A 6,000-nucleotide genomic window follows, 5' to 3' on the forward strand; every position below is an offset into this window, starting at 1 on the left:
ACCACGTCGCCTGTAGCTGGCGAAGGGCGAGGCAGCGAGAGGGACGGCACAGGGGAGCCCCCTGCGGTGCTGACAAGCTTGGCAATGTGGTCGAGCCAGTCCTCGTAGAGGTCGTCGATGGGGCGGTACCGCAGGAGTTCGCGCGCCATGCACAGCGCGCCATGCTCGTCCGTGGGAGTGCGACGGGCGTGAGACGACGAGCCGGCCGGGGTCAATGATGGAGTGGCGGTGTGGCCGTCCCGCCGCACCGAGGCGGTGCCGCGAGGAGGCTTGCTGCTCGTTCCCCGCCGGGCCGATGGCGGAGTTGGCGGCAGGCGGCGGAGAATGACGGGGTGGCCCGCCGACGGGAGCCGTCTGAACGGTGCGGGCGGCGAGGGCGGCCCGGCACTCAGTGCGAGCTCGGCGAGTGTCCGCCATGGAGACAACGACGAGACGGGACGCGGATCAACGATAGGAAAGCTCCGGCGCACCCCTACCTGGCGTGCCAAATTTCGGATCTCGGGTTCCGGCAAAACACTCAAGGTTCGAACACTAGGGTGTGCACGAAGATCTCCCCCTACCAACTCACGCCCTCAACCTCATCATGATCTCAAAGGCAAGCTCGACGAACTCGCAACACAAGAGACACAAGATTTATATTGGTTTGGGCCACCGTTGTGGTGTAATACCCTACTCCTGTGTGGTGTGTTGGATTGCCTCTCGAGCTGATGATGAACAGTACAAGGGGAAGAACAGCCTCCTTAGGTGAGGTGTTCTTGTGCTTGGTGGGTGTGAGGATGGATTGGATCTAGTCCAAGATGAGATGGCTGAGGCTCCGTTGCCTCCTAATGTGGTGGCTAATCCTATTTATAGAGGCCCTCGTCCTCTCCCCAAATATTGAGCGGGAAGGGATGCCAGAACAGCCAATTTGAAAGGGGACAACTAGTACAAGTTATCCTGACAAAAGCAATCTTCGCCTATCAAAGGCTCTGGTGGTGATGCCTCCTTGGGCTCCATGGTGACCTCCGTCTTGCCATCCTGCTGGTCTTGGTCTCGTTGCACTGATACGGAAACATTTGCTTGATGCATCGGTACTCCTCGCCTGTGCTTGCCTCCTTAGCACCAAAGAGGAAACAAGGACACTATGCGTGCTGGCGCCCTCCTGGTGCCCGCCTGGTCTCGATCGTCATGACTCACATCATTGGAACCTTGTGAGGTTTGCCTGGCCTTGATCTCTCCGCCCCTCATGAGCCAGCCTGGTGAGGCCGCTCCCGAGGAGGTTTTGTGCCGTCCGCCTCGCGACGGTCTGGAATGCTTGTTGGTGAAGATGGGCAGTACATGCCCGCTTGCAGAGCCATGCCGTGGGCCACAGGCAAGTCTGGGGACCCCCGTTCCCAGAACGCCGACAATGAGGACCCATTTGCCTCGGAAGCCCTCTGCCTTCTTCCCGGATGTCGAGATTGCATTGGCTCCGTTTGCTGCAACAAAGTTGGCGCACCCTGAGCATGCCGTGTCGTCCTTGTTCCGGAGGTAAAAGAAATGGCGAAGCAACACAACGGACGGCATCACCCCCACGAATGCCTCACAATAGAAGGCGAAGATCGACAGGAGAAGGATGGAATTAGGATGAAGGTGGAGGGCGTGGATCTTGTAATGGCGAAGGACAGTGTAGAAAAACTCAGAGAAAGGAGGGACCAGCCCCGCGAAGACACTGTGCATGAAGAAGGGGTAGAAGGTACCTTCCCCCTCGTTGCACCTCGCGAGGATCACGTGACGTGAGCCATGACAACCAAGGCTAGGTGGGTGCCAGCGGGCGCAGTGTGCCAGTTTCCTCTTTCGTGCAAAAGACGTAGGCGTAGGAGAGGAGTCCCGAGGCATCAAGGAAAGGTTTCATACGGGTGCAACAAGACCAAGACCAGCAGGACGGCAGGACGGAGGTCACCACAGAGCCCACAGCAGCGTCACCACTAGAGCCTTTGGCAGGCGAAGACCACCTTTTGTCAGGGCAGCTTGTACTCGTTGTCCCCCTTAAAACTTGGTCGTTGTGGGATCCCTTCCCGCCTAAACATTTGGGAAGAGGACCAGGGCTTCTATAAATAGGACTAGCCACCACCATAGGAAAGACTCATCTTAGATGGGGGGGACTCATCTTGGATCGGATCCACTCCATCCTCACACACACCAGCTCTCCGAGCTCAAGAACACCTCTTCTCCTGAGGCTGTTCATCCATTGTACTAGTTCATCCTCAGACCATGAGGCAATCCACCAACACCACACTGGAGTAGGGTATTACACCGCAAGGTGGCCCGAACCAGTATAACCCCTTGTGTCTCTTGTTCTTTGGGTTCGTCGAGCTATGCCGTGGGATTCTTGAGCGAGCGTACTAGGGAGAGAGTGTTCTTCATGTGCACCCCAGAGTTTGAACCTCAAGGGTTAGCCGTAACCCACAATCCGACAAGACGTACAATTGTCACAGCAACTGGAACTGGCCTACCAAATCCTTGTCTTCATCAAGCTACTCGTTCTATCACTTCACCCTTTACCTTCTGTTTAGCTTCATGAAGTCATTGCTTGTCTGTCCTGTTTGACTTCATAGTGTGAAGACATTCTCTCTGATTGCATAATTGGCTTCACACTGTCTTCCCATTCTGTTCCACTCTACCTAGCTATTATTTGTCTTCGTGTTTACTGCTACTTCTTGAGCTTGCGTTGGTTTTTCCCTTGAAGAGGAAAGGGTGATGCAGCAAAGTAGAGATAAGTATTTCCCTCAGTAAGAGAATCAATGTATCAGTCTAGTAGGAGGTACAAGCAAGTCCCCAATCTATGCACCTGCACAAACAATCAACACTTGCACCCAACACGATAAAGAGGTTGTCAATCCCTTCACGGTCAATTGCAAAGGTCAAATCAGATAGAGATAGGTATAAAAGATTTCTAAAAGATAAAACAAAATAAATGTAAATATAAATTGCAGCAAGATATTGTTGGTATTTTTGGTTTCATAGATCTGAAAATACATATTGGAAAATGGCCCCGGGGCCATAAGTTTCACTAGAGGCTTCTCTCATGAAGGAAAATAATACAGTGGGTGAACAAATTACTGTCAAGCAATTGATAGAAAAGCGCAAAGTTATGACGATATCCAAGGCAATGATTATGCATATAGGCATCACGTCCGTGTCAAGTAGACCGACTCCTGCCTGCATCTCCTACTGTTACTCCACACATCGACCGCTATACAGCATGCATCTAGAGTATTAAGTTCATAAAGAATGGAGTAAGGCCTTAAGTAAGATGACATGATGTGGAGGGATAAACTCAAGCAATATGATGAAAACCCCATCTCTTTATCCTTGATGGGAACAATACAATATGTGCCTCGCTACCCCTAATTTGTCACTGGGTGAGGACACCACAAGATTAAACCTAAAACTAAGCACCTCTCCCATTGCAAGAAATACCAATCTAGTTGGCCAAACCAAACCAATAATTCGAAGAGAAATACAAAGATATCAAATCATGCATATTAGAATTCAAAGAAGATTCAAATAATATTCATCGATAATCTGATCATAAATCCACAATTCATCGGATCTCGACAAACAAACCCCAAAAGAATATTACATTGGATAGATCTCCAAGAGCATCGAGGAGAACATAGTATTGGGAATCAAAGAGAGAGAAGAAGCCATCTAGCAACTAGCTACGGACCCGTAGGTCTGAGGTAAACTACTCACGCTTCAAAGAAGGGCAATAGGGTTGATGTAGATGCCCTCCATGATCGAACCCCCCCTCTGGCAGATCGCCAGAAAAGGCCCCAAGATGGGATCTCACGGGAACAGAAGGTTGCGGCAGCGGAAAAGTATTTTCGTGGCTCTCTCTGAGGGTTTTGGAATATATGTGAATTTATAGGATGAAGAAGTAGGTCAGGGGACTCCCAAGGGGGCCACAAGGCAGGGGCGCCCCCCTAGGGCATGCCCTCCACCCTTGTCACTGCCTTGTGGGTCTTCTGACTTGGACTCCAAGTCCTACATGTGTTTTCTAGTCCAAGAAAAATCATGGCAAAGTTTTATTCCATTTGGACTCTGTTTGATATTCCTTTTTTGCAAAACTTAAAAACAAGGAAAAAACAAAAACTGGCACTAGGTTGTGGGTTAATAAGTTAGTCCCAAAAATAATATAAAATAGCATATTAATGCATATAAAACATCCAAAACAAGTAATATAATAGCATGGAACAATCAAAAGTTATAGATATGTTAGAGATGTATCATTTACTCAGTACTATTTCCTATACTATGGCTTGGCTAGTGTAGTTTACCCTCCGCTGCATACCGTGTAGGTTGTATTTGATTGTCTGACTTCGAAGACATTGCCTTGTCTTTAAGAATTTCATAAGAATTGCCTATTCACACCCTCTAGTCGATAACTAGCACTTTCAATTGGTATCAGCGCAAGGTGCTCCATTATTCTGTGTGATTCGATTTAACCACCTGGAGTTTTAGCTATGTCGAGTGCAGGGATAATCAAAGTACCCACTGCCTGCCCCGTCTTTGATGGCACTGATTACCCCTACTGGAAGAATAAGATGTGCATGCATCGTGAAGCCAGTGACGTTGACCTCTGGTATGTCGCCAAGACTAGCATTCCCAAAGTCGGTGAAGGCGTCACCGCTGCTGATGTCAAGAGATTAGCGCAACTGGACTCAACCGCCAAGAACAACACATGTGGTCATCCGACCAAAGGACAGTATGGTCATGTGAGTGCTCTGGAAACTGCGAAGCTGGTCTAGGACTGGCTATCCAAGGTCAACGAAGGCGTCTCAACCCAGAGGGACTCAAGAATAGATGTGCTTCGCAATCTCTTCAATCGATTCAACGGGAATTACAATGAGAATGTCCAGCTCACTTTTGACTGCCTCACTGATATCACAAATGAGCTTCGCACACTTGGCGCCACTGAAATCATCAAGCATGAAATAGTGAAGAAGCTATTGAGATCACTTGACAGCTCATTTGACACTTTGGCCATGATGATCTAAGAACGCCCTGACTTCAGAGATCTCGATCTGTCGGACATACTTGAGAGCTCAACGCAGATGAATTCCAGCTATCTGAAGGCAATCTATGGTCCAAATTACCGCCGATCTTGTGCTTTGAAGGCAAAGGTTGTATCCTCATTTGAAGAATCTGACTGCAGTTCTGATGATCCTGAAGACATTGGCCAAGAGCTAGCAATGCTTGTGAGAAAGTTCCAAAAGTTCTCCAAGAAGAATCGCTTCGAAAAGTCTTCAAGATCCAGCTCCAAGAATGATGAGGCTTCCACTCGTGACTACAAGAAGTGAACATGCCACAAATGCAGGAAGCCAGGCCATTATGTCGGCGTCCTTGGAACGGGGGTACCCAGACTTGCCTGCCTGTGGCCCAGGGCGTGGCTCCACCAGCGGCCTGGTACGGCCCATATTAATCAACAAACACTCAAGACCCTCGCTAGGGGCCAAGACTCGAGAGGAGGACGGCAGAAGACCTCCTCAGGGGCAGCCTCACTAGGCTGGCTCGCGAGGAGTGGACAGATCAAGGCGAGGGGCACCCTGTGAGGTTTCCGTGACGTGAGCCATGACGACCAAGGCTAGGCGGGCACCAGCGGGCGCAGAGTGCCAGTTTCCTCTTTGGTGCTAAAGAGGCAAGCGCAGGCAAGGAGTCCCGAGGCGTCAGGAAAAGGTTTCCATATCGGTGCAACGAGACCAAGACCAGCAGGACGACAAGATGGAGGTCATCATGGATCCCACGACGGCGTCACCACCAGAGCCTTTGGCAGGCGAAGGCCACCTTTTGTCAGGATGGCTTGTACTAGTTGTCCCCCTTCAAATTGGCCGTTGTGGGATCCCTTCCTGCCTAATATTTGGGAGAGGACCCGGGCCTCTATAAATAGGACTAGCCACCACCGGGGCTGGGGGGACGGGATCCATTCCACCAAGGCCACCACACAAGCTCACCGAGCTCAAGAACGCCTCTCCTCAG

This window comes from Triticum dicoccoides, chromosome 3A (genome assembly GCF_002162155.2).
Source record: "Triticum dicoccoides isolate Atlit2015 ecotype Zavitan chromosome 3A, WEW_v2.0, whole genome shotgun sequence".
Classification (NCBI taxonomy): Eukaryota; Viridiplantae; Streptophyta; class Magnoliopsida; order Poales; family Poaceae; genus Triticum; species Triticum dicoccoides.